Here is a 26,366-nt window from a genome sequence, read left to right as displayed (position 1 = left end):
TTTATGCCTGCAGTAGAGGGCCGTCGCCGTGGGACTCCAGAATGGTAAGTATATTAAATGGGTGCAGTTTGTGTGGTGTGGGAGTCCCTGGACCCACGGTCCAGTGTGCACCGCACACACAGCACCTACTATAGAATTGCCAATGCACCTGGCCCATCTAGGAGTGGCACTGCAGTGTCAGACAGGATGGTAGTTTTACAAAATAGGCCCCAAAGAGCACATCATGCAAAGAAAAAAAAGAGGTGCAAGATGGAATTGTCCTTGGGCCCTCCCACCCATCCTTGGGCCCTCCCACCCACCCTTATGTTGTATAAACAGGACATGCACACTTTAACAAACCAATTATTTCAGCGACAGGTTCTGCCACACGACTGTGTCTGAAATGATTTGTTTGTTTGGGCCCCCACCAAAAAATAATTAAATAATCCCCCCACCAAAACAGAAGCAATTAATCTCTCCTGGCGCTACAGAGGAAAGATGTCATCCTCATCCTCATCCTCATCCTCCGATTCCTCACCCCTTTCAGTGTGTACATCCTCATTCTCACAGGGTATTAATTCATCCCCACTGGAATCCACCATCACAGGTCCCTGTGTACTTTCTGGAGGAAATTGCTGGTAAAGGTCTTCCTGGAGGAATTTATAATTCATTTTGATAAACATCATCTTCTCCACATTTTCTGGAAGTAACCTCGTACGCCGATCACTGACAAGGTTTACGGCTGCACTAAAAACTCTTCCAGAGTACACACCGGAGGGGGGCAACTTAGGTAGAATAAAGCCAGTTTGTGCAAGGGCCTCCAATTTGCCTCTTTTTCCTGCCAGTATATGTACGTACTGTCTGACATGCTTACAGTGATGCTGTCACCGATATAATCCTCCACCATTCTTTCAATGGTGACAGCATCATATGCAGTGACTGTAGACATGTCAGTAATTGTTGACAGGTCCTTCATTCCAGACCAGATGTCAGAACTTGACAATGACTTCTGATGAATGCGCTGCAGGTGACGTATAAGGGAGAATGTTCCTAGGTGGTTAACGTCCTTACCCCTACTTATTATGGATTGACAAAGGCAACACACAGATCACCTCCCTCTACACAACAAACATAGAACACTAAGGTGTCTATTTACTAAGCCTTGGAATCAGCTCCTGTAATTTTTCAAACCCAGCCTGATTGGCTGGTACTTTATCTTCATCCACTTTAACTCATTTAAAGGCTTAGTAAATAGACCCCTAAGTAATATTGGCACATGGCACTGTGTGTGTTTACAATCACAATTCTTTATAAAGTCTTTGAGTATTGCCAATAGTAATTCTTCTCCTTCAGACTAAAAGTCCCTTTTCTTTCAGATATTTGTTTATCCCCATAAGATTTGTACTCACTTTATGACGTGGAAATAAAGAACATGCGTCCTCTGTTCCAAACAGCGTTTCCGATAGGTGTCTCCAAAGATTTTTTTCTTTGGCCTCTTATAGATCCCCCACACGTTATATTTATTGCAATATGTACAAAAGGATGGGGCGCATTTGGTGCCCTACCTCAAAAATATATTTTACTCCGCTCATCTCCGTGGAATATCACGTACAGAAAAACAGTCTGTAAAAAAACAGTAAAAGAAGGGACAGTCTTTAGCAAAGTTTGCCTGGTAAATGTCTCAAAGCTTGGGAATACCTCTATTGCTGCATCTCTCCAAAAGGCAAGATCCCTGGAGGTCTATGTTCCACTCACCTGATTGCCGACGGGATTCTACCTCTTTGGTCTTTGGTGGCTAATTCAGTCCTGATTGCTGCTGTGCGTTTCCGCACAGCAGGCGATCAGGTCTGAACTGCGCATGCGCAGCAGATGTGCATGCCAGAGATGCGATCGGCATCTCAGCCCAGCGATCGCCTCTGCCTGATTGACAGGCAGAGGCGTTCACTGGGCGGGAAGGGGCGGGTCGGCAGTATTCGGATGCTGTGTTAGGGGCACGGTCCGGGCACTGTGACCCGGGATGCGGCGAAAAGTCGCCTTACTCACCGGGTGTGATAGCATCGCTATCACACCTGGCCATGCGATGCAATCGCCATGCCCCGCCATGCAATGCTATTGCACCTGTGCAGCGGGGGGAGGGCCAGACATGCGGGGTGGACAAGCCCTGTGCTGGTCGTCGTCCCCCCCCCTCCCCCCGCATGTCAGGGTGGCTAATCATAGTTTTGCACGGCCACGATCAGGTCTGAATTAACCCCTTTGTTCCTATAGTGTTTTAAACATCAACAACATTCATTTCCAGTCATTCCCAGTCAATTTTGGAGCCAACTCTGAATCTAGGTATAGTTTTAATGATCTTGAATTTACAGTATGTATTTTTAATGCACAGGAAATGTTTTGGTGATGTCATATTAGTTATAACTCTATTACATCTTTAGAGCTTATTTAAAAATTTAGTTTGCTCATTATTGGTTATTATTATTACCCACCAAAATTCTACACAATACGGTTCTAGCTTTGGAATATAGACAGTTCCCGTTTCCCAGATGGTGAAATAGAAAGTTGAAAGGAAGCACAAGTACGGTAATCCATATGTAGATATTACAATTGGCATTATGAATTTGCTTGTTTGTTCTGACATTACATCTCTACACCTCTCCCGTCCCCTAGTTATATGTCCATAGATGCTTTAGCATCTGTTCTCCCTAAACATGGTTAGGATTTTCTTCACTGCAGTTCTGGCAACAATGACAGAGAAAAATACACATGTACTCTGACAGAGATATGCCTAGCTAAACAGAAGTAACACATATTTGGATGTGCATTAACTACAAAGATTAATCACAACCTGCAGGCAGTATAGAGAAACCAATGTGAGAAAAATGAACCAGCTGGAACCAAAGATTGAAACATCCTTAACACATTAATGACGAAAAAACTATAAAAAGGATTCCTAGGAGTAGTCGGAGATAGCTTAGGAAAAATACAGATACTGATTGCAAATCTTCAAATGGTTTATGGTGTTTTAGGTAATATCTTATGTTCTTCTCTGGTTGAACATATTACAGTCTAGAATTGGATAGAATATTTTTATACAAATAGATATTCCAAGTGGCGCTTAATAATACATATTAAATATGTTGAAAATAAATTTCTGTATTTATTTTTAGTAAAAAATGTATTATACAATGATATCAAAAAACTCCCTGGAGTCAATAATCATGTAACAAACAATATGCACTTCAATAAAAATTTATATATTAATAGAACTGGGCAACCTTAATATCCATTCCACATCAGTGAGCTTAATTAGGACTCAATATACCATATACTGGCTGTGCTTTTGGTAAGTAGATGCAGTCATGCACTGAGCACCACAACTGATGTTTGATAAGTGGTGCAGTCGTTCATCACGGATTTAAAATGAAGCGCAGAAATTAAAATTAAAATAGGAGGTCCGAAATGTTAAATTCACTCACATATATATATGTGGGATCCTTGGTTCCTAGATGATGATGCAGCACAGCTTGTATAGCACCTGGGATGGATGGTAATAGGCAGGGCTTAAAGTGTTCCTGGTGAGGTGGTGGAACTCATTGAGGAGGACCATGGAGGCACCAGGACCTGAGGAAGGAGTAGGTGGCTGCAGCTCATCAGTAACACTAGTGCCGCCTGTATCATCGATTGACGCAGATGATGGGGTGGGCTTTTCTATTGGAATTACTGTGCAGGGCAATGGAGATGGTGGGACTAGTTGCCCCTACCATTACAGGTGGTGGAACTCCGTTCCACCTCGTTCCCCCCCACTTTAACCCCTGGTACTAGGAGCCAGACACTGGTGTAGGGCTTGGTGTCTGGAGCCCCGTGTCTCGCAGCCAGCAGGACCGGGATGTGCAGTGCTGGTACGTCGGTCACTAAATGTGACTTGCTGTTGCCCCAGTGGTGTACCTCCAGTGTGCCAGCAGAGGCAATGAGTGATCACGGCTGCTGGGCGCGCTCAGAGATGGTGAGCCCGTATGGTGTCTGTGGCGCTGCTGTGAGCGCTGATCCCCGTGTTGGGAGCGCTCAGGTGGAAAAGCCAGCTCCGATGGTTGCAGCTCAAGCCGGGTGTTGAAGGTGGAAGCGGCTGGGTGTCCAAAAGCTGCCGCTCTCACCATGTGTTGCAGATGTTATCGGCTGTGCCAAATGAGCCCCTAGTGCTGCGCTGCTGGATGCAGTGAAACAGACAGGCTGACGCTGGGTGTGGAAGAAGGTTCTGCCGGGGAGAGTTGCAAGTAGGTCCTGTGTCCTTAACACATTTCAACGCACAACAGGGCGTCTTTATCCAAAGGCAGGTAGAATATTTTTATAGTTTATAATTTGTCTCGTCATTCCTACAGAATGCTTATACTACCAAAGAAGGCAGGTTATTCAAATGCATTAGGTTCAAATCTGTATATTATATATCAATCATGGATTAAGGTTCACAGTGGAAATAGAGATGCGGGATTACGTTATCAATTTTTAGAAATAATTTTATATGTTATTTAAATGTAAGGCACGGGCCCTAAACAATATATGATTACTCAATAAGATGCCCAGCAATGGGTTTTATGTTTGCGTAATTAAACTGAATCCATCACATACAATTTGAGAGGTTCTTTAGTGGATCTATCAAATCAAGCTGAGTACATCCTTTAAACATGCAGAAATAGTATACTTTGCATGTTTTTAGTAACAGACTCATTCAGATACACAACTCATGTGGACTGCCATCACCATACACTAGAATGGACCTACATTTATTAAATTCCAACAAGTAAAAGTTGTTGGGGTTGGATTGTGGATTGTGGGGTTGGATTGTGGGGTTAGATAATGTTCACTATAGGTATTTCTTAGGATAGGGAGCTGAACACAGAGAAGGACATATCTGGACACCAAAATGTGTAGTTATAGGCTTAAGTACATATTTTGGTGACCTGTCTACATAAAGAGCATTGGTGTCTCCCTCCATAATTTAAGTAGACAGAGCGTGCACCACCCAAAAAAAGTGTGGTCCCGCTGGAAAGGGGCATCACCACACAATAGTACCCCCAATGAAAATTATGCAACACAGTAGTGCTTCTTAGTCACATTACACTGCACAGTAGTGAACCTTGATCATGTTGTGCTGCACATTAGTGCCCCTTATTCACGTGACATCACACAGTAGTGCCCCTTTTTCACGTTACGTTACACAGTAGAGCCCATTCACTTTATGCCACACAGAGCCCATTCACATTACACCACACATTGGATTACGTACATAATAACGGCAGACGGAGTGCCAGCTGTCAATATCCTGACGGTAGCATCCCACCTGCCAGAATGCCGGCAGCGGGCGAGCGCTAAGAGTCACCATTCTGCGGGCTCAGTAGCTTGCTGCACTCACCACAGGAACTATTCTCACTCTATGGGTGTCGTGGACCACCACGAGTGGGAATAGTCCTGGTGCGCCAGGATTCCGACTGGCGGCATTGTCGGCTGTTGGGCTTCTGGTGCCGTATCCTGAATGCCGGGATCCCGATAGCCAGCCACTTAACTGCATACTCCACACAGTAGTACACCTTATACACATTATGCCACACTCAGTATGACCCTCACATATTATGTCACACACAGTAATGTCCCTTATAACAAATTATGCAACATGTTAATGCCCTTTAAAAATTATTCCACACAGTAATGCCCTTTACAAATTATGCCACGCAGTAGCAGTGCCCCTTATTTCACATTATGCCACACAGTATTAGTGCCCTTTACACATTATGACACACAGTAATACTCCATATAACATTATGCCCCTCTTTGTTCCCCTGTGTCTCTGCAGCAGCCTTCCCCCCTCTTGTGTCTCTATAGCAGTTTGTGTTCCCCGTGTCTCTGCAGAAGCTTCTGTTCCCCAGCCTCACATACCTGGTTCCCCCCATTGCTCCTCCTTATGGCAATGTAAGATTCCTCTAGTCCTCAGTGCCTAACCCTCTTTTTCGGCGTGTGGTACACATGCATCAGGGGAAAATCTTTTATTGCGCTGGGTGAGCCCATCCCGCCCATGCCTGCACTCTGTTGAATACTCCAGCAGCGCAGGCACAGAGAGTGGACAGCAGCAGCAACCAGAGCTGTCCCACCCCCCCTTAATCCTGCTCTGCTTGTCCAAGCACAGCACCAAGAGGCTTAGGAGTCAGGTGGCCATTTTGGCCCTACCTTATGGTGTTGTAAGAAAAATAAAGGGTATATACAAGACTTACATAATTATTAGTTTAACCTGGGATCCTGCATAGAAACCAAAGCCTGGGGGACACCTGTAGTAAAACAATGAAGGGGAGATGCATCAAGCCTTGGAGGGAGATAAAGTGGAGAAGCTTCACAAATCAGGCAAACAGCTTCTGTCAGTTATCTAGCACGCTCTTTCAAATGACAGAATCTGATTGGTAGATTTGGGCAACTACTTAACTCCTCCTATGAGTTGCAGCACCAGCCACTGATATAACGGTGAAGCAGATAATAGTTTCTTGCAGGTGAATGTCCTGGTTGCTGCTCCATCATAATAGTGTTACCCCGAGGATGTGATGTTTGGCTCCAATGTCACTCCAATGTGCGTACACTTCCAGTTCTACAAGTAGAGGATAGAGCCCAAACCTCACATCTGCTAAGGGAAAGTACTGGGGTTGGGGAGGCCAAATACAATGTGGACGGCACTTCCAACTGGAGTGTGTGTGGTGGGGGTGTATTCCACCCAGGTTGCACAAAAGGGACAATGGCTGTGTTGAAAGACACATCAGCTGTGATATATGAATAAAGCTTCTATCTCTGAAATAGCCCATTTGGTAGCTGCTACATGTAAGTGAGTTGGGCATCCACAATTTTTGTGAGTTTCTCACAGATTAAGGCAACTTCAAGTTGTTGTTATTATTACTATTATTATTATTCATAATATTATTTTACAAAAAAAGTTAATATCCATAGATGTGCGTTATAATAACGTCATTGGCCAACAATAAAAAAAGAGCACTAAACAAAAAAACATCAACTTTTTTTTAGGCAAAAGAAGAAAAAAATATAATTTAAAAAAAAAAAGGGAGAAAAATTAGTTCTGCAAAAATTGCACCTTGGTTTAATTGTTGTATAACACTGCCAAGCTCTAATTTATGTGATAAATCATCCTGTGCACCTGTTAGGCAATGGGAAGTAAATACCAAACTTATTTTCAGTCTAGTGTTGGAAGCTGTTTTGAAAAACAATACTGGTAATGAAAAACCCTCATTGATCTGAAATGGCAGGGTTAGGCTTCTATTGTCAGCAAAGCTTTCCAATAAAACTACTTGAGTGTTTGAAGATGTCAAACTTTGATGTATCAAAGCCTCAATTATTTTGGTAGCCGAGTGCTGAGTATTGTGTATCTGCCAGTGAAGCATTTAAGGATACGATGTAGAAGATGCCATGTTCTCTTTCAAAGCCTACCGATGATTGGAATTAAGAGAAGACCCTTTCATTTCACTGACTCTTTAGAACTTGGCAGACTACGTATTGTTGATGCTCACAATGGCACAATTAACATTTGCTTGCCATTGAAACATCAAGTGTAGGACATTTCAAAGTGAAAGTATTAATTATTTCTCTTATTTTTCCTTGTCTTGACATGGACAAGTGATTCTTAAAGGTGAATTGGGACTTTTCATGTTGCATACTGCAAGATTTCTATCCACGGTCCTATTGATATTCTTTTTCCGAGTCTGGCAAACCTATGGCTCCTGATTGGCTGGGGTGACAAGTGATGACTCACATCAATCAGTCGCAAGCCATTATCTGAATCAGAAACTGAAGGACAGGACATAGGGGGTCATTCTGAGTTGATTGCTAGCTGCCGTGGTTCGCAGCGCAACGATCAGACTCAAAATTGGCATTTCTGCGCATGCGTATGCACCGCAATGCGCACGCGCAATGTATGGGTACAAATGGCTTTGTGGTTTTGCACAGGTTCTAGCAACGTTTTCATTCGCACTGGTGGCTGCAAGAAGATTGATAGGAAAGGGGCGTTTCTGGGTGTCAACTGACCGTTTTCAGGGAGTGCTTAGAAAAATGCAGGCATGCCAATGAAAATGCAGGCGTGGCTGGGTGAACGCTGGGTGGGTGTGTGACGTCAAAAGCCAACCCTCCAACGTTAGAATCAACGCACAAGAAGAGTAAGTTCAGGGCTGGGCTTGTTTTGCACAAAATGTTTTTGCAGGCGCTCTGCTGCACAGGCGTTCACACTTCTGCAAAGTGAAAATACACTCCCCAGTGGGCGGCGACAATGCATTTGCACGGCTGCTAAAAACTGCTAGCGATCAACTCGGAATGACCACCATTATTCTTACACAATATAGTTTTATTACACCAGTACTTATAGAAATGCTACAACTATTACATGTCACTAAGACATATCACTCAGTATATAATACAAATGATCATAATATCGACGTTAACATTCATCATGTAGACAGTGATTAAATGTCGACAACTTAGAATGTCGACAGTTTGGCCTGGTGACTCAGCAGTGACTTACCTTCTCCTGGTGTCTTCTGGATCCCTGTCGTAATAAAAGCATCACTTTCTGGTCAGAGCCCGTTCTTCCAGTCTACTGGTGAGAATTTCTTTGCTGTCCCCAATCCTCATTTTAGTGCCTAACGGTAATCTCCCCCATTGCAGCCTAAACCTCACCAACTCCTGCAGCCTACTGTATGTCTAACCCTCCCCCTGTGCCTAACCCTAACACCCCCACCACTGCCTCACTAACCTCACCCAGCAGCCTAAATCTAAACTCCTCTTGCAGCCTAATCCTAACTTCCCCACCCAACATATGCCTAAACTTCCCCTGCAGCCTAACCCTAATCCTCCCTCTAGTGCCTAACCTTAACCTCCCACCTGCACCCAAACACTGACCTCCCCCGCAGCCTAACCCTAACCTTCCCCTGCAGCTTAACACTAACCTCCCCCACAGCCTAACCCTAACCTCCCCACCCATACATATGCCTAAACTCCCCCTGCAGCCTAACTCTAATCCTCCCTCCAGTGCCCAACCTTAACCTCCTACCTGCACCCAAACAGTAACCTCTCCCGCAGCCTAACCCTAACCCTCCCCTGCAGCTTAACACTAACCTCCCCCGCAGACTAACCCTAACCTCCCCCCTGCAGACTACACTAACCTCCAACCTGCAGCCTAACCCTAACCTCCCACCCTCAACGTAATACTAACCTTCCATCCACAGCCTAACCCTAACCTCCCACCTGCAGCCTAACCTTAACCTCCCCCCACAGCCTAGCCCTAAACCTCACACCTGCAGCCTAACCCTAACCTCCCCCCACAACCTAGTTCTAAACCTCCCACCTGCAACCTAATACTAACCTCCCACTCACGGCCTAACCCTAACCTACCACCTATAGCCTAACTTTAACCTCCCCCTTCAGCCTTGCCCTAAACCTCCCAACCGCAGACTAACCCTAACCCTCCTACCCGCAACCTAACCCCAACCTCCCACCCACAACCTATCCGTGAACGCCCACCCACAGCCTATCCCTAAACTCCCACCTGCAGCCTAACCTCAACCTCCCATCCCTAGCCTAACCCTAACCTCCCATCCACCACCTATCCTCCCCCCACAACCAAACCCTAACTGTCCCACCCACAACCTAACCCTAATGTCGACATTCTGAGAATGTTGACTTGTCGTCTGTGGACATTTTAACAATGTTGACATTGTGATGGAGACATTGTGAATGTCAAAATTACCATTGTTGACCTGTGGACTGCACCCCGAACTAGAGTTATCTCTCTACTGAATAAGTTGGGGTTTATATAACTTTACAACGTTATTGGCATAAGTAAGAGAGCACATATAAAGTACAATATAAAAGTAGCTTCATCGGTGATCCTGTGATGTATTATTAGTAGAAGAGAAGCATTGCTTGTACAGAAACCAAAGTTTACAGAAACCAGAGTTCATTCCACACACACATTGATGCTTGTCAGAACACGGACAGTAATAAAACACATCTGGTTCTCCAAGAAGGACGGTCAAGGTACAGCACAAATGGGAGATACATTTCTATTTATTGACACATGCCTCATTATTCTACCTTTATAATAACAGAAATCCTTTGTTTGATCTCAATAGGTTCCACTTACATGTGATAACCTTCACAAGCCCTCCTCTTGTGCCTACTGTACAGAAAACAAGGATTCGTTTTACACTCGTTTTACACACACAACTAATACTTGATAAGACTGATAAAAGTACATCTGGATCTCTGAGAACCAAGGCCAACTACAGTAAGACTTCTATTTATTCACATGCTTCTCACCAGTACGGCAGTGAAGATAGTCTAATGGTTAGCTCCGGTTTTCTTCCCACAATCCAAAAATATACTATTAAGTTGATAGGCTCCCAACAAAATTAACCCTAGCGTGTGTAATATGAGATATGGAATATAGATTGTAAGCTCCACTGGGGCAGGGACTGATGTGAATGGGCAAATATTCTCAGTAAAGCGCTGCGGAATATATGAGTGCTGTATAAGTTACTGGTAATGAATAAATAAATATTGTACCTTGTTAAAAAAAAAATGTACCAAAAAAGTTAAATCATTTGTTCAGTCACAGTATGTTCACTTCAACCCTTACAATGTAATTAAACCTCACACATGTTTTTCAATGCAGTTATTTTTAAATAAGAAAGTGACATTGATAGGAACATTCTGTTTGCACCATGTCAATCCTTTACAAGTATCCCCATGGTCATTCATAATTCAAATCTATTTACAAACCCATCATGTATGCATTTCACTCTTCTGTTATTCTTAGGTGGGAAATACTACATGATGTAACACTAAATTAGGCGCAGCCTCACAACCAATTACAGTACAGTGCTTCTTTAAAAGCATGTGTTCTCAGTAAGGAGTGTTGGCTACAATTCAGTTGGACACCAGAGAGGGATTAGAGCTCCTGAAGAAAGAAGAAACAATAGAGGAAGAAGTGGCGTGGCAGCGGCGGAAACCTCGGCAACGGTGGCAGAAGATCCGGAGAGGCATGGAAGACGGTGGCCGACGACGAGAGCCAAGGAAGACGCTGAAGGCCGGCGGAGAGAGCTGCAGCGTGTGGAATGCAAAAGAGCTGATGAAGCTCCCCGCTTCATCCTCTCCCAAAGTTACTGCTAGCCTGCCCTGGGCCCTCACCTCCTACATTTAATACTCCCTAGACCACCGGCTGCCAGGCATTAGGCCTGAGGGCACATGCAGGCAATAGGCAGTAAGGAGTGTTGGCTATAGTTTGTGTGGTCTTGTTTCTAGGCTAAGACCACTTCCCACTTCACCTGGAGTTGGCAGGCAATAGGCCTGAGCCCCATTATTGCAGGTGTTCTGGGTTAGAGACCCAGAGGACAAAATTGCTTCCCCCATAAAAAGCGCTGGGTACTATGCCCAGAACACTGATTAGTACCACTAGGCAGGCTAGCAAGGGCCTGATTTGCATTTTTCAAAGTGAACTTTGTATTAAAACCAGATCACAAGAACTCTGAAAAAAGGGTGTGTAATCTGGGCCACAGGCCAAGGTGGTAGTTGGTGTGGTAGGGTGAGAAGGCTTTGTGGCTACTCCCCTCCCTCTCTATCATAACGGGGTGTTGAGCTTCCAAAGTGCGGGGAATCGTCTGGGCCCCCACATCATCAGTTTGAGGGTACAAGCCAGTGATTGTGTGGGGCATGGAGGAGTGGTCCAGTTTCATGCGTTTATGCAATCCCAGGCGGGAACGGCTGTTCGCTTTAGGTACCTTGGTTCACCAGTACCCAGGCAACTGAACAACGTGTACGTTCAGCCCGGAGTCAGGGCCGGCTGGCCCTATTCCAAGGGAGGGAAACTCACAATGTACTACTCACGTGGCAGATTGTCACGCTTGAAGTCTTTGTATGCTTTTGTTATTATGTTTAGGAATATTTTTATTGCATTGTGTTATGTTATGGACAGTAATTAGAAGATATTAGTTTTTCCGCCAAGTACAAAATATTGTTTGTGTAACCTCACTCGGCTACATTTTAGGCTACAGTTTAGTTAGTTAGGCCATACAGTGTTCGAGTAGCCTGAGTTTAGAGCATAAGTGGGGAGGAGAGGATCAGACAGTACAGTATTCAATTTGCGGACAAATCAGACTGTTTTTTTTAAATCAGATTGACATTGTCGAAAACGGGCCAAAAACCTGTCGGAATTGGCCGCAAATCCAACAAAACATGTGGATCCACGGCTAATCTGTGGATCCACATGTTTTCAGACAAGTCGGAAAAACGGCAGCCCCATTGAATAAGTCGAATCCTGATTCGACCACAAAAAGTCAGAAACTGCCAGCTTTCTGACTAGACGGCATTTCCAACTAACATTGAATAGACCCGATAAGCTGTTTTGTCCTTCCCTACAGGAACCAGAGATCATAACAAACAAGGTGTCAAGAACCGTAGTGTGAGTATTCCTCCATGTTTGTCTGTTCCCTTGAGTGCTGTTTCGGTGGACTTTGCGCGGCCATGCTAAGTCCATTTACACCTAGTTGAGAATTGGGTGGTTGAGGCTTTATGCTGATGATGATCATTCACCCAACCAGTGAAGTTCGCAGCCACCCCTGACATGCCTTTCGGCCTACTGCTTGGATTGGGACATGGTCAAAAGATTGCCACATAGCCCGGAAGTAGTGCGTACCACCTAAGGGCTGCTCTTACGTGTCTCTCACCAGCCTTATCCTTAATGCAAGAGACCTGTTTGAAATCACGTGGATTTCTGCATATACAACTCAGTCTAGCCTGCAGGTCCATCAACACGCCCTTGACATGGCTGCACTAATCTTAGCCTATAATCAAGAGTTGAAGATGTTTTCAGTTTCAGCAAAGTTTGGGGCATATTTCCGATGTTTTTGCCCCGATTTATCAAGCCTTGGAAAGTGCTAATATGCACAGTGATAAAGGGCCTAATTCAGATCTGATCGTAGATGTGCTAAATTTAGCACATCTACGATCAGTTTCTCTGACATGCGGGGGGACGCCAAGCACAGGGCTAGTCCGCCCCACATGTCAGGCCCTACCTCCCCCCTCCGCACAGGTAAAAAAACATCACACAGCGGCGATGCTTTTGTACCTGACGAGTAGCTCCCTGCCAGTGCAGCTCCTGCGCCCTGGCAGGCCGCTACTCGCCGTGTCCTGGGTCGCAGTGGCTGCGTGTGACATCATGTAGCCACCGTGGCCCGCCCCCCAGTGGTCCGGACTCGCCTACGTTGTCCGGACCACGCCCCGCCAACAGCACTCTAATGCCATTGGCACTCCCCCTCCCGTCCCGGGACCACCTCTGTTTGACAATCAGGCAGAGGCGATCGCAGCCCTGAGATGCTGATGGAATCTCAGTGGGCTCCCAGGGTGCGCACGAGCAGTGCGGCCGCTGCGCGAGCGCACTCCACAAAGTAATTTGAACTGGGATTGCTGCCGCTGCATCGATGCAGTCTGTATTACCCCCAAAATACCAGCCCGCAGCGCTGCAATCAGAAATTGGGGGGACCAGGACTGACGCAATAGGCAGGGCCCTCCTTCCCAAAAGGTGGGCGGGACTGTGGATAACAATGGGGGGTGGGGCATCAATTGGTGTATAAACCTTTTTTTTGTTTTTAAAATTGTCATATTTATCCTGTGGAGGTGGGGGCTATTATACTGTAACATGAAACAAAGAAAAGGGATGGATATTGCACCAGATTCACAGATGACAACTATGTGAGCATGTATGTATCCGACAATTTTATAGGTAGTAAGAGGAGAGGTATATATTCCCTAGTGGTGGTATATGTTCGTGGTGCACCCGAGGTTAACCACTGTAGAAACTGATCAGAACAGGGGGTGTTCTGCAGAGGAGCAGAAAAATGCAAAAAAACAAAACAAAAAACAATCTGTGTGATGAGTCAGTGAATGGAAGGTGAGGCTGATAAAATAGAACATATAGAATACAGCGCTTCTACTGTCAGGGTCAGACCCTGGTATTGTTAGAAATTGCATATCCCTGTTGCAAGAGCACTGAAAGTGTACCTATTAGATGGTATCTCTGCTGATGGTGGTAAGCCGAGCGTGGATGTGCCTGCTGCAGACCGGGACTCAGATGCGCACCATGAGACACGGAAGTGATGCCATCAGAAACTCTTTTCACACTATCATGAGCTTTTTCACTCACAGCTTACACCGGACTTTCCGAAATCTCCGTTTAGGTTGTGCTGCTGCTGTGGTAATCCTGCAACCAATCACTGAACAGCACCAGTGAACGCTGTCTTTTCCATACCTGGCTGCCGGTCTGCAATCTGCTGCCGAGCCCCCTCTCTGCCAGCGCCTGGAACAACAGACCCCTCAGTCCCCCCCTGTTGGTGGCCCTGCCAGTCATCTCCTAATTGTCATTTTTCCAACACAGCCTGTAACATGGCAGTTAGGAGCTGATTGGTTGGTCCTTTATCACCGTGCTATTTACCAGTCTCCAAGGCTTGATAAATGGGGGCCTTTGTCTTTTATCTGAATTCAAATGTCATTCTGAAACGTAAGCCAGCTATGCAATAATAAAGCAATGAAAAAGACAGTTGTTCTGCTATTGACTTTCTATTGAGTTTTCAATTCCGAAACTTTTCATATGGCCTAAACTGAGTAAAAAAAAAAAAAACAGATCATATAACTATGACCTGTGATAATTACAGTTGGTTGGAAATGCTAGCATCAGTTATTTTAACAATATTACCATGGTAATGTCTTTGTCTGCATTGATGAGATAGAATGATATCATCGTAATGGTGTTTCAAGTGCTAATGAGGCAATTATTGCAGGTCATCACCCAGAGAGCTAAAACTTGACAAACATTTCTTTGTCCAAAAAATATTAAATGTTGTGCCATTTACTAAGTAATGCTCTGTGTTGTTAATTAAGTTACCTGTGACCTGTATCTAGTCTTGACAGACAACTCATTCATTTCCAAGTGAATTATTAACATTTGTAATTGACTGATAGTTTTATGAGATACTTTTTAATAGTTTCACTTAGTGTAAAGATACAGCATGTGCATAACAGGCGTTACCACCATTTAACCCCAAAACCTGGCTTTCCTCATTTACAGTAAATGTACATTTGTATTTTTTAAAATACATTTGACTAGTCACAGTATAAAGTCCTTTTTGTTGTCATTTTAGGGGGAGATGTATTAAGCAGTGAAAATAGTGGAGAAGTGAGCAAGTGGAGAAGTTGCCAATGGCAACCAATCAGCTGCTCTGTATAATTTTATAGTATGCAAATTCTAAATGTTACTTCAGTGCTGATTGGCTGCCATGGGCAACTTCTCCACTGGCTCACTTCTCCACTCTTTTCACTGCTTAGTACATGTCCCCCTTAATCTTGTAAATATCCACACCAATGTTATGCTTTATCCAATCAGTTTATCAGAATGCTCACATTAGAGCAAACTGGGAGCTACGTCATGGGAGGCAGCAGGAAGCCACAGACTGAGAGTTATATAGTGGGAGGAGCAGGGTCCCCAGCAGCACAGAGTATATCAGGAGATGAGTGATGTGTTAGTGAGGACAGGGCTGCATGTGACAGGGGCAGTGACATGATGTGAGGAGGGGAATGGAGGCAGCAGGAAGTCACAGACTGAGAGTTATATAGTGGGAGGAGCAGGGTCCCCAGCAGCACAGAGTGTATATCAGGAGATGAGTGATGTGTCAGTGAGGACAGGGCTGCATGTGACAGGGGCAGTGACATGATGTGAGGAGGGGAATAGAGGCAGCAGGAAGTCACAGACTGAGTTATATAGTGGAAGGAGCAGTGTCCCCAGCAGCACAGAGTATATCAGGAGATGAGTGATGTGTCAGTGAGGACAGGGCTGCATGTGACAGAGGCAGTGACATGATGTGAGGAGGGGAATGGAGGCAGCAGGAAGTCACAGACTGAGAGTTATATAGTGGGAGGAGCAGCGTCCCCAGCAGCACAGAGTATATCAGGAGATGAGTGATGTGTTAGTGAGGACAGGGCTGCATGTGACAGGGGCAGTGACATGATGTGAGGAGGGGAATGGAGGCAGCAGGAAGCCACAGACTGAGAGTTATATAGTGGGAGGAGCAGGGTACCCAGCATCACAGAGTATATCAGGAGATGAGTGATGTGTCAGTGAGGACAGGGCTGCATGTGACAGGGGCAGTGACATGATGTGAGGAGGGAAATGGAGGCAGCAGGAAGCCACAGACTGAGAGTTACATAGTGGGAGGAACAGGGTCCCCAGCAGCACAGAGTATATCAGGAGATGTGTCAGTGAGGACAGGGTGCATGTGACAGGGGCAGTGACATGATGTGAGGAGGGGAATGGAGGCAGCAGGAAGCCACAGACTGAGAGTTATATAGTGGGAGGAGCAGGGTCCCCCAGCAGTGCAGAGTATATCAGGAGGTGAGTGATGTGTTAGTGAGGACAGGGCTGCATGTGACAGGGGCAGTGACATGATGTGAGGAGGGAAATGGAGGCAGCAGGAAGCCACAGACTGAGAGTTACATAGTGGGAGGAACAGGGTCCCCAGCAGCACAGAGTATATCAGGAGATGTGTCAGTGAGGACAGGCTGCATGTGACAGGGGCAGTGACATGATGTGAGGAGGGGAATGGAGGCAGCAGGAAGCCACAGACTGAGAGTTATATAGTGGGAGGAGCAGGGTCCCCCAGCAGTGCAGAGTATATAATGAGTTGGGTTATGTGTTAGTGAGGACAGGGTTGCATATGACAGGGGCAGTGACCACAGATTTAATTTTATGTAAGTACTGTAATAACAAACAAAATATGGGAAGTGGCTCCATTTTTATGAGAGTGGGCATACACATTATGAGAGGTCCAGAGGCACTGAGCCAGGAGAGAGCAGGTACTGATTTCCCATGCCCGGACATTTTGGAGAAGCCCGGGTAAGCTGTGAGGGTGTCAAATGTCACTCCCTCATTGCTTCTTGCACAAGCCTAAACCTCCACAAACACTGTCATTATGCTCCTCAAATCCATGGACTTTGGAGGATATCTATCTGTAACTGCACAATCCAGAGGCACAGTGCCTCAATCTCTTTGCTTGTCAAAGTGGAAGCATCCACTTTGTTAGTTGGATCAGTATGTAGTGACATCACCTGACTTTTATTCATGAGGTAAGTCGGCATTCTGATGAATTTTAGTTTAGTTCACAAACTGGCTTCCCCCACTAAACGTCCGTGGCTCTGAGAGGGGGGCCCTCAGGCTTGGGCCAATATGGGGGCCCAGAAAGGGCCCTAGATGCACAGTCACTCCCAATTCAGCCCGTTTACGTGGGTCTCTAGTATCCAAAATTAGACTTGGCCACACCTTTACACACTACAGTAGGTCACAACCCGTAGTACCAGGTGACAAGTTAATCTAGACTTACTTACTGTGCCTACATAATGCCAACCCCTACTGTGCAAAGGCTACAGGTTCCTTCTACATTTAATGAAACTGATATTTTTACAGTTCCACAGATAGAAATTGTGAGCATTCAACAATTAATGAAAATGGACAAAGCTGGGCCGATAATACACTCAATGAGACATTTTAAGCAAAAAAATAAATACATTTCCCAAACACGTAAAAATATTGATCTAGCTATAAGCGAAAAACATTACAGCAGTCGTCAGCATTGCTGTCGGAAAATGAAGCTTTGAAGTTGAGGCTATAAATTATGTTGAGTTTGATATATTTAGGATGCAAGTTGTCCACTTTAAATAAAGATGAGCTTCTGTTGGTGCGTCTTACAAATCTGTTTGCTTTTCCTTTTCTTGAATAGTAAGCATAATGCTCAGGAATGCCATATGGGATTTGTTTTTATGTCTTGATAATTTGCATACATATGTAAATGTTGGAGATATATTATTGCATGTCAATTATTTCTTTGTTCCTGTTTTCATATGCCAAAACTTCCTGTTTTATTGTATGATGATATTAAAGTTTACTCTCTTGGCAATCAGTGACGACGACCATAAAATGTGTCATTTGCGCTCTTGGAAAATTGCAACTTGTACCTAGATGAATTCACTTGACATTGAAGTTGTGGAAAGGTGAGACATTGAGATTCGTTCATGGTGTTTAATTATTAAAGGGTGACGTATGTTTATTAGAGAAGGGCAGGATACTTCATGGTCATGGTGGCAAGAATAAGTACTGTAAGTAGCCACGATGCCCAGCTTAAATATGGCTTCATTCTCTAAACTTTTCTACAGCTTTCACTCTTCTGAATGTATAACACATAAAGGGGCATACTTTATCATATCTTGGTGGGATATAAAGTGGAGAGAGATAACGTTCCAGCCAATCAGCTCCTAACTGTCAAGTTAGAGGCTGTGTTTGAAACATGAAAGGAGCTGATTGGTTGGTACATTATCTCTCTCCACTTTACCTCTCTCTGCCGCAGAGTGATTATTTACAGTAATGACGTGGTGCAAAGAGCAATCTTTGCTGATACCCATAGCAAGGGCTGTAGAGAGCAGCACTGGGCCTGTGTACTGCATGGGGTGTGTGACCTAAACAGGGTGTGTGTCCACATCCCCTATTAAAAGATACATATTACCCGAAACTTATTGCGGGGTCATGAAGCACACTCCACGGGGGGCGCTGTTCAGATAGGGTGGGAGGGTGTGGGGGAGGGGATTGCGCAACAGCGTCTTACCTTGATCCAGGAAGTTGGTCCCTCCTCCTCGGCTCGTGCCATCTTCCCAGTGTTATTCGGGAAGATGGAGCATGTGCGCTAGAGAGCAAGGGGGTGGTACCTGCTCTCCACACTCTCAGTGCCAGTGCCCTTAGCAACCAGGCCAGCTTTCGATCATCTACTGCAGACACGCTACTACTAGTACAACTAAACTTAGATGCACTCAGTCAAAACTCCAGGGACACTTGTCCGACAACACCAAGAGAACTGATGATTGGGGAGACCAAAAGAACTGATGATTGGGGAGACCAATAGAACTGATGATTGGGGAGACCAAGAGAACTGATGATTGGGGAGACCAAGAGAACTGATGATTGGGGAGACCAAGAGAACTGATGATTGGGGAGACCAAGAGAACTGATGATTGGGGAGACCAAGAGAACTGATGATTGGGGAGACCAAGAGGACTGATGATTGGGGAGACCAAGAGAACTGATGATTGGGGAGACCAAGAGAACTGATGATTGGGGAGACCAAGAGAACTGATGATTGGGGAGACCAAGAGAACTGATGATTGGGGAGACCAAGAGAACTGATGATTGGGGAGACCAAGAGAACTGATGATTGGGGAGACCAAAAGAACTGATGATTGGGGAGACCAAGAGAACTGATGATTGGGGAGACCAAGAGAACTGATGATTGGGGAGTTATAAAGTTTAGTTGCTTAGTATCTAATCAATTTCTGCCCGCAACATGACTTCTGGTTGAGTTTGCACTTCTTGACAGAATTCCTGTTTTCAGGTGGCTTGATGGACGATCTACAGGACATCACTGAGAACTTGATAAAATCCAACCATACATTCAGTTTTTGCCTGGCCCATTCTACAAGTCTGTTGTCTCTATGGTTTGAACTGCAACACAGCTTTATGCAAACTTTTTATTTGTATTTTCTCACTAACTTCCTTTTGTTTTGTCACTGGCAAATTATAGTCCTCTCCTTCTCACATCAGCAAGCCGTCTGCAGGCGCAAGTATTAACCAAAGAAACCATCCAATAAGGAGAGTTAAAAGCGAATGCCAGGCAGCTCTAGTCAGTCAGATATTGAGTCTTGCAGTAGTAATGAACCGGTGATATAAATGATATAATTGTATCTGCTGTACACATGTTAATGTTACAGCTAGTGCACAGCGCCTCCCAGCTCCCACTGCATGTGTCATGAACAATAGATGCAACATGCTTGTGAGCACCAGGATCATACTGTAGTACAGACCCGGGGAGGCTCCAGAGGGGGGGCTGCAGCTCAGTTCAAAATTCAAATAGGGGAGCCACACCAACTGCCAGTGAGTCAGTTTGAAATGGCAGTTGGTGACAGTTGGTGTGACTCCCCTATTTGAAATTTGAACTGACCTGCAGCCCATCCTCTGGAGCTACCACTGGTACAGACCACCAGGAATAGGGGGGCAAGAATAACTGGTTGTTGCAGGATGGTGGGTGTGGAAAAGGGTTGAGCCAGTGTGGCTGTGGTGATTTGGATCCATTTACTAGTTGGTTGATAGATAGATAGATAGATAGATAGATAGATAGATAGATAGATAGATAGAATCCAAAAACTGTTACTGCTCTTTGCAGAAAAAAACAGCTGTCCCAGGTAACAGATATTGGCCCTCATTCCGAGTTGTTCGCTCGTTGTTTTTTTCCCGCTACGGAGTGATTAGTCGCAAACTGCGCATGCGCAATGTTCGCAGTGAGCCTGCGCCAAGTAAATTAGCACAAAAGTTTGGTATTTTACTCACGGCCTAACGAGGATTTTTCATCATTATTTATTATTATTATTATTATCCTTTTATTTATATGGCGCCACAAGGGTTCCGCAGCGCCCAATTACAGAGTACATAAATAATCGAACAGGAAAACAGAAACTTACAGTTGACGACAATATAGGACAAGTACAGGGTAAATTAACATAGTTACATCAGCAGATGACACTGGAATAAGTATCAGGTGGCAGAAGACTGCTGGATGTGGTACAGTTGAAGATTATTAAAGTAAGAAAAGGGTAAGCACATGAGGGAAGAGGGCCCTGCTCGTGAGAGCTTACATTCTAAAGGGGAGGGGTAGACAGACAGGGGTGAGACATATGGGGTACATAGAGAGCGTGGATCAGAGGTTTAGGATGAGATTTGTCTGGGTTTGGTGAAGAAGTGGTGATCATTCTGGTGATCGTAGTGTGATTGACAGGAAGTGGGTGTTTCTGGGCGGAAACTGGCCGTTTTCTGGGAGTGTGCGAAAAAACGCTGGCGTTTCTGGGAAAAACGCGGGAGTGGCTGGAGAAACGGGGGAGTGTCTGGGCGAACGCTGGGTGTGTTTGTGACGTCAAACCAGGAACGAAACTGACTGAACTGATCGCAGTGGCAGAGTAAGTCTCGAGCTACTCAGAAACTGCTAAGAATTTTCTATTCGCAATTCTGCTAATCTTTCGTTCGCAATTCTGCTAAGCTAAGATACACTCCCAGAGGGCGGCGGCCTAGCGTGTACAATGCTGCTAAAAGCAGCTAGCGAGCGAACAACTCGGAATGAGGGCCATTATTGTATTTTATCATTGTAACTTTTCAAGTACAGCACTACAGACACTGGGGGTAATCCAGACCTGATCGTAGCAGTAAATTTGTTATCAGTTGGGCAAAACCATGTACACTACAGGGGGTGCAGATGTAACATGTGCAGAGAGAGTTAGATTTGGGCGGGGTGTGTTCAAACAGGAATCTAAATTGCAGTGTAAAAATAAAGCAGCCAGTATTTACCCTGCACAGAAACAATATAACCCACCCAAATCTAACTCTCTCTGCACATGTTACATCTGCCCACCTGTAGTGTACATGGTTTTGCCCAACTGCTAACAAATTTGCTGCTGCAATCAGGCCTGGATTACCCCCAGTTAGCGGCGCCAATTAAAGATAATAATGGTAACAATAGAATGTACAAATGACAGTTACTTCTTATATCCCATTGTAACCCTTGGTTATAGTTATATAGGTAGGGGCTAATTTAAATCAGCATAGGATGGAAATATCAAATAAGTGTTTATAAAATGTGTAATATATTTGATGTTTAAGGTATTTTTCACAGTGAACAGCGTGGGGTTAGAATGGGTTAATGACTTTAAAAAGACAGCCTGGGATCTCCTGGAATGTCCGCGGGGTCTAGCAAGGGACTCTATATAAGCAAGCCCTGCACTCCGGACAGGGGAGGAGAGAGATATACAGTGAGGAGTGACAGGTCTGCAGGAGGACGGCAGTTACCTCAACTCCTGGTTGCATGCCAGAGAAGATAAATAAGTTTGGCCATGCAGACTGACCCTCCTTTGGCACTTCAGGCTGTGATCCGCCGCCTCTGGAAGTCAGTGCTGGTAGGGGGAGTCTGAGGGGTAGAGTGACTCTGCTTAAAGGCTGGAATCTGTGACTGAAATGAATGCCTCTTAATGAGTGAATCTGCTGGAGGTGTGTAACCAGGCAGCCACTGCTATTGGAGAGGGCCTGGGAAAGCATGGTGACAGCTGGATCTCATGGGTCCTAGAGGTAATGTCAAAACACATAATTCACTGCAAAGAGTGATAATACACCATACTTACCTACTCTCCCGGATTCTGCGGGAGACACCCGGTTTTCGGGTAGTTCCCAGCAGCCCCCAGAAGAATGTGCACCCCTCCCGCATTCTGCCCACTTCCTAGTGAAGTGGGCAGAATAGGGAGAATAACACCGTAAAATCACGGACCCCACCGGGGGGGGGGGGGGGGCAGAGCCTAATGACGCGATCAGATGCTAATCGCGTCATTTTAGCCCCGCCCCTAGCCAAATTTCATCCAATTACCGTCTTTTCCGGTGGGTGGGCGGGGCCTGCTGATGTAATCAGCTTGGCTCCTCCCTCATCACCGTCCTCGTGTTTCTCCTCTCCGGTCATCTCCCGGAGAGGAGATTTAAAATATCGGTAAGTATGTAATACACAGATAGTGACAGGCAGCAGGAGTTTGTGCACTAGCAGCATAACACTACACACTATCTGCCAGGACTTGTTATGTATAAAATTACCTCAGTAATAAAGCAGAAGCACTATGACATCCATCACTATACCTCCCTATTAAAACCTGTTGCAGTCTACAGATTAAGAAGGACAGAGAAAGGGTCCTGCCACTGTTTCTAACCTAAAAACGGTAGGCTGCAAGCGGTATAGCAGAATGGATTAGCTCAGCATTAAAATTATTGAGCTACCAAACAGCTGCCAGATAACAGGAGTCATAGTTCAAAGCAGAGACTTCTTAATGTTCCTAATTAGGCAAAAAGCAGACTCTCCTATTGGATATAGTTAAGGACAATGGCCCCTCATTCCGAGTTGTTCGCTTGGTAAATTTCTTCGCATCGCAGCGATTTTCCGCTAATTGCGCAAGCGCAATGTACGTACTGCGACTGCGCCAAGTAAATTTGCTAAGAAGTTTGGTATTTTACTCACGGCATTACGAGGTTTTTTCTTCGTTCTGGTGATCGTAATGTGATTGACAGGAAGTGGGTGTTTCTGGGCGGAAACTGGCCGTTTTATGGGTGTGTGTGAAAAAACGCTACCGTTTCTGGGGAAAACGCGGGAGTGTCTGGAGAAATGGGGGAGTGTCTGGTAGAGATGAGCGGGTTCGGTTTCTCTGAATCCGAACCCGCCAGAACTTCATGTTTTTTTTCACGAGTCCGAGCGACTCGGATCTTCCCGCCTTGCTCGGTTAACCCGAGCGCGCCCGAACGTCATCATGACGCTGTCGGATTCTCGCGAGGCTCGGATTCTATCGCGAGACTCGGATTCTATATAAGGAGCCGCGCGTCGCCGCCATTTTCACACGTGCATTGAGATTGATAGGGAGAGGACGTGGCTGGCGTCCTCTCCGTTTAGACACTTGATTTACTAATTTTGGGGAGCATTAGGAGTACTCAGTAGTGTACAGTGCAGAGTTTTGCTGATAGTGACCAGTGACCACCACTTTTATTTATAATCCGTTCTCTGCCTGAAAAAAGCGATACACAGCACACAGTGACTCAGTCACATACCATATCTGTGTGCACTGCTCAGGCTCAGGCCAGTGTGCTGCATCATCTATATATATTATATATCTGTCTGACTGCTCAGCTCACACAGCTTATAATTGTGGGGGAGACTGGGGAGCACTACTGCAGTGCCAGTTATAGGTTATAGCAGGAGCCAGGAGAACATAATATTATATTAAAATTAAACAGTGCACACTTTTGCTGCAGGAGTGCCACTGCCAGTGTGACTAGTGACCAGTGACCTGACCACCAGTATATAATATTAGTAGTATACTATCTCTTTATCAACCAGTCTATATTAGCAGCAGACACAGTACAGTGCGGTAGTTCACGGCTGTGGCTACCTCTGTGTCGGCACTCGGCAGCCCGTCCATAATTGTATATACCAGTGACCTAACCGTGGTTTTTTTTTCTTTCTTTATACATACATACTAGTTACGAGTATACTATCTCTTTATCAACCAGTCTATATATTAGCAGCAGACACAGTACAGTGCGGTAGTTCACGGCTGTGGCTACCTCTGTGTCGGCACTCGGCAGCCCGTCCATAATTGTATATACCAGTGACCTAACCGTGGTTTTTTTTTCTTTCTTTATACATACATACTAGTTACGAGTATACTATCTCTTTATCAACCAGTCTATATATTAGCAGCAGACACAGTACAGTGCGGTAGTTCACGGCTGTGGCTACCTCTGTGTCGGCACTCGGCAGCCCGTCCATAATTGTATATACCAGTGACCTAACCGTGGTTTTTTTTTCTTTCTTTATACATACATACTAGTTACGAGTATACTATCTCTTTATCAACCAGTCTATATATTAGCAGCAGACACAGTACAGTGCGGTAGTTCACGGCTGTGGCTACCTCTGTGTCGGCACTCGGCAGCCCGTCCATAATTGTATATACCACCTAACCGTGGTTTTTTTTTTCTTTCTTTATACATACATACTAGTTACGAGTATACTATCTCTTTATCAACCAGTCTATATATTAGCAGCAGACACAGTACAGTGCGGTAGTTCACGGCTGTGGCTACCTCTGTGTCGGCACTCCGCAGCCCGTCCATAATTGTATATACCAGTGACCTAACCGTGGTTTTTTTTTCTTTCTTTATACATACATACTAGTTACGAGTATACTATCTCTTTATCAACCAGTCTATATATTAGCAGCAGACACAGTACAGTGCGGTAGTTCACGGCTGTGGCTACCTCTGTGTCGGCACTCGGCAGCCCGTCCATAATTGTATATACCAGTGACCTAACCGTGGTTTTTTTTTCTTTCTTTATACATACATACTAGTTACGAGTATACTATCTCTTTATCAACCAGTCTATATATTAGCAGCAGACACAGTACAGTGCGGTAGTTCACGGCTGTGGCTACCTCTGTGTCGGCACTCGGCAGCCCGTCCATAATTGTATATACCAGTGACCTAACCGTGTTTTTTTTTTCTTTCTTTATACATACATACTAGTTACGAGTATACTATCTCTTTATCAACCAGTCTATATATTAGCAGCAGACACAGTACAGTGCGGTAGTTCACGGCTGTGGCTACCTCTGTGTCGGCACTCGGCAGCCCGTCCATAATTGTATATACCAGTGACCTAACCGTGGTTTTTTTTTCTTTCTTTATACATACATACTAGTTACGAGTATACTATCTCTTTATCAACCAGTCTATATATTAGCAGCAGACACAGTACAGTGCGGTAGTTCACGGCTGTGGCTACCTCTGTGTCGGCACTCGGCAGCCCGTCCATAATTGTATATACCAGTGACCTAACCGTGGTTTTTTTTTCTTTCTTTATACATACATACTAGTTACGAGTATACTATCTCTTTATCAACCAGTCTATATATTAGCAGCAGACACAGTACAGTGCGGTAGTTCACGGCTGTGGCTACCTCTGTGTCGGCACTCGGCAGCCCGTCCATAATTGTATATACCACCTAACCGTGGTTTTTTTTTCTTTCTTTATACATACATACTAGTTACGAGTATACTATTCTTTATCAACCAGTCTATATATTAGCAGCAGACACAGTACAGTGCGGTAGTTCACGGCTGTGGCTACCTCTGTGTCGGCACTCGGCAGCCCGTCCATAATTGTATACTAGTATCCAATCCATCCATCTCCATTGTTTACCTGAGGTGCCTTTTAGTTGTGCCTATTAAAATATGGAGAACAAAAATGTTGAGGTTCCAAAATTAGGGAAAGATCAAGATCCACTTCCACCTCGTGCTGAAGCTGCTGCCACTAGTCATGGCCGAGACGATGAAATGCCAGCAACGTCGTCTGCCAAGGCCGATGCCCAATGGCATAGTACAGAGCATGTCAAATCCAAAACACCAAATATCAGTAAAAAAAGGACTCCAAAACCTAAAATAAAATTGTCGGAGGAGAAGCGTAAACTTGCCAATATGCCATTTACCACACGGAGTGGCAAGGAACGGCTGAGGCCCTGGCCTATGTTCATGGCTAGTGGTTCAGCATCACATGAGGATGGAAGCACTCAGCCTCTCGCTAGAAAACTGAAAAGACTCAAGCTGGCAAAAGCACCGCAAAGAACTGTGCGTTCTTTGA

The sequence above is a fragment of the Pseudophryne corroboree genome, chromosome 1, assembly GCF_028390025.1.
Source record: "Pseudophryne corroboree isolate aPseCor3 chromosome 1, aPseCor3.hap2, whole genome shotgun sequence".
Taxonomy (NCBI): domain Eukaryota; kingdom Metazoa; phylum Chordata; class Amphibia; order Anura; family Myobatrachidae; genus Pseudophryne; species Pseudophryne corroboree.
The sequence above is the reverse complement of the archived record's forward strand: the minus strand, read 5'-3'. Positions refer to the sequence as shown.